We start from the raw sequence: 4,247 nt of genomic DNA on the forward strand, positions 1-4,247 counted from the left end.
GCCCCCTTCCCGTCGCCCCAGCCGGCGGCCAATGGGGGGGTCGTCGCGGCGGCCATCGTGGTGGCCGCAAGCAGGGGGCGCAGGCGCTCAGGGAGGAGCACCCCGCCCACCGCAGCAGGCCTCTCAGCCGGCCCCGTGGTATGCCGGCAAGAACCCATGGACCGGTGTTGCGCACGCCTACTCCATGCTGGTACCTCGGGCCCCTGCCCCGGGACTTATCGACGCCCGGCCACAGTCACACCAGGCGTTCAACGCCACGTCGCAGCCCTACGCGGCGCCCTACGGTCAGCAGCCGCAGCCAGGTGGGCCGCCGCTGCTGCTCCTGATGGCCGCGCCGCCTCTCCCGCCGGCACCGTGGGACCTGGCCCTTCTGGCGGCTCTCCACAATACTCCTTCACCGTCCAGCTACACCGGCGGCGGCGACTGGTACATGGACAGCGGCGCCACCGCTCACATGGCGGCATACCCCGGTAACCTCCACACCGCCCATCCTGTCCACACTTTCAACCGCATCACCATCGGTGACGGATCTTCTCTTCCTATCACCCATATTGGTCATGCATATTTTCCGTCTAACTCCACTCCAATCTCCATGTCTAATATCCTAGTTTCTCCTAAACTTATTAAAAATCTTGTTTCTGTTCGTTCTTTTACACGTGGAAATCCGGTTACCGTTGAATTTGACGCATATGGTTTTTCTGTTAAGGACGCTCGCACGCGGATGGTGCTCCACCGATGTGACAGCCCCGACGAGCTCTACCCGGTTCACTCCACCACCTCCACCACTTCTGCCGCCCCTGTCGCTCTCGCCACCGGAGTGGATCTTTGGCATGCTCGCTTGGGTCATCCTAATCCTGCCACCCTTCGCCACATACTTCGGAGTTTTTCTTTCACGTGTAATAAGAACGAGGATCACTCGTGTCATGCATGTCGCCTCGGCAAACATGCTCGTCTTCCGTTCAGGGATTCTTCTTTTGTTGCATCGTACCCGTTTGAGTTAATTCATAGTGATGTTTGGACCTCTCCTGTTGCCAGTAATACGGGCTTTCTTTATTATCTTGTCATGCTTAGATGATTTTTTGCATTATGTGTGGACCTTCCCGTTGCGCCGCAAGTCGGATGTTATATCCACTCTCGCCGCTTTCTACTCCTATGTTCTCACGCAATTTGGTCGTCCCATTCTCGCGTTGCAGACAGACAACGGGAAGGAGTTTGACAACCTCGCTGTCCGTAATCTTCTCACCACACATGGCACGATTTTTCGTCTCACTTGCCCGTACACCTCGCAGCAGAACGGTCGCGCTGAGCGCATCCTTCGCACTCTCAATGACTGCGTTAGGACTCTTCTCTTTCACGCCAATGTGCCTCCGCGCTTTTGGCCTGACGCTCTCGCCACCGCTTCTCTCCTCATCAACATCTGCCCATGTCGTACTCGCGGGAACTTTACACCTTATCATCTTCTTTTTGGTGCACCCACCTCTTATGATGGGCTTCGCATCTTCGGCTGCCTTTGCTACCCTAGCATCGCCGCTACTGCGCCTCATAAGCTTGCACCCCACTCCGTCGCCTGCATCTTTCTCGGCTACCCACCTAACACTAAGGGCTACCGCTGCTATGATCCCGTCTCCCATCGTGTTTTCACCTCCCGACACGTTTACTTTGATGAGATGGTGTTTCCGTTTCAGCAGCAGGTACCTCATGTCGCCTCGTCACCGCCGGCCACTGGCGGCTCTTCGATGACTACGTCAGGCGGACGGTCTCGTTTGGCCCGTGGACCGCCTCCGGGCTTTGGCGGTCCTCGCGCCCTCACGCCGGCGCCGGCCCCCTCGGCCTCCTCAGCCGACCCTGCCGGCGCAGCCGGCGTCCCTCCTTCACCCGCCGCCCCCGACTCGGGCGCCGCGGGGTCGGGCGCTGCTGGCTCGACCTCTTCTTCAGCCGCCTTGATGCCGGCCTCCTCGCCAGCTCCGACGCCGGCCACCTCGCCGGCCTCCTCACCGGCTCTGACACCGGCAACCTCGCCGGCCCTGACGCCGGCCTCCTCGCCGGCTTCGACGTCGGCCGGCTCACTGGCCCCGACACCGGCCGCCTCGCCGGCCGCGCAGCCGGCCGCCTTGCCGGCTGCCTCACCGGTGGCTCCGACGGCACCGGCTGGCCCAGTTACACGGGCTCGTACCGGCGTTCATTGTCCGAGCCTTCGGCACTCGAGCGACGAGTATGTCCTCGCAGCCTCCACCGCGGAGCCGTCGCCTCTTCCCGCGTCCGTTCGCGCCGCCCTCCGTGATCCTCACTGGCTTGCGGCGATGCAGGAAGAGTTCGATGCTCTTCTACGGACCCGCACCTGGACACTGGTTCCCCGGCCTCCTCGCGCCAACGTCATCACCGGCAAGTGGGTCTTTCGTCATAAGACCCGCTCGAATGGTACTCTCGAGCGCTACAAAGCTTGCTGGGTGGTCCGTGGTTTCCGGCAGTGCGTCGGAGTGGACTTCACTGAGACGTTTGCCCCGGTTGTAAAACCGGGCACGATCCGCACCGTCCTCCAGCTTGCTGTGTCCCGCGGCTGGCCCGTTCACCAGATGGATGTCTCCAACGCCTTTCTCCACGTCCATCTTGAGGAGCAGGTGTATTGTGAGCAACCCACCGGTTTCGTCGACGCCTCACTTCTTGGGCATGTGTGTCTGCTGTCCTGCTCTCTTTACGGGCTCAAGCAGGCACCCCGCGCCTGGTACCAGCGGATCGCCGGGTTTCTTCAGACACTGGGCTTCAGCGTCACTCGCTCGGACGCCTCACTGTTTGTCTATCGCCACGGTGACACGACTGCATATTTGCTTCTTTATGTTGATGACATCATCCTGACGGCCTCCTCCGCAGCTCTTCTTCAGCAGATTACTCTCCGGCTGCGTGACGAGTTTGCCATTAAGGACTTGGGTGCTCTACATTATTTCCTTGGCATTGAGGTCGTTCGGCGCCCGGATGGTTTCTTTCTTCATCAGCAGAAGTATGCACATGAGCTTCTTGAGCGTGCTGGCATGCTCAACTGTCACCCTGTTGCTACTCCTGTTGACACGAAGGCCAAGGTCTCTGCTCTTGAGGGCTCGCCTGCGTCGGATGCTCCTTTCTACTGGTCTATCATCGGCGCTCTTCAGTATTTGACTCTCACCAGACCGGATCTTCAGTATGCTGTTCAGCAGGTATGTCTCCACATGCACGCCCCTCGTGACTCCCATTGGACTCTCGTGAAGCGGATCCTTCGTTACATCCGCGGCACGATGTCCCTCGGATTGACACTCATGGTGTCTACTTCTCTGGAGATGGTGGCCTACTCCGATGCAGACTGGGCTGGCTGCCCCGATACTCGTCGGTCCACCTCTGACTACTGCGTCTACCTCGGTCCTTCACTCGTCTCATGGTCGTCCAAGCGACAACCCACGGTTTCGCGCTCCAGCACGGAGGATGAGTACCGAGCTGTGGCCAACGCTGTTGCCGAGTGCACCTGGCTACGACAGTTACTTCAGGAGCTGCATCACGACGTCTCCCAGGCTACGGTTGTCTACCGCGACAACGTTTCTGCGGTGTACCTCTCCGCCAACCCCGTTCATCATCGCCGGACTAAACACATTGAGCTGGACATTCACTTTGTGCGTGAGCAGGTGGCTCTTGGACGTATTCGGGTTCTTCATGTGCCGACTGCACAACAGTTTGCCGATGTGATGACGAAGGGACTGCCGACTTCTACCTTCGAGGAATTCCGTTCCAGTCTTTGCGTCACTGGCGCCGCTTCGACTGCGGGGGGTGTTGAGTATATTGTGTACGTGTATATTTGTGTGTAGGGCCCACATTCTATTTCCTTTGTATAGTTGATGTTGTAGCCCACCTCTGTACTTATATATACGTGCCTGGTGCACCGATCAATATATTGTGATTGCACAACCCATAGCTTATCCTTCTACATGTACCATGCCCTGCCAAGCACTCGTCGTGTCTAGACAAAAATGGCTGCAGATATTTTGTGCCCGGTTAAGAAAGTAAACAATGTGAAGACAGTTTGGGAAAAATATAGTGCGCACTGAATTTTTAAGTCAAACTTTGTTCCTCGCAAAAAAAGAGTCAACTTTGTAAATATTTATCAGGTTTTTAGAAAAAAATATCAATATTTAGAACATTGAATAATTAAGTACCATTAGATTCTTATGAAATGTTTTTTTGAGTGGACATTATGAAAAATATTTTCATGTGATATATATTAGTAT

The sequence above is a fragment of the Triticum aestivum genome, chromosome 3A (assembly GCF_018294505.1).
Source record: "Triticum aestivum cultivar Chinese Spring chromosome 3A, IWGSC CS RefSeq v2.1, whole genome shotgun sequence".
Taxonomy (NCBI): Eukaryota; Viridiplantae; Streptophyta; class Magnoliopsida; order Poales; family Poaceae; genus Triticum; species Triticum aestivum.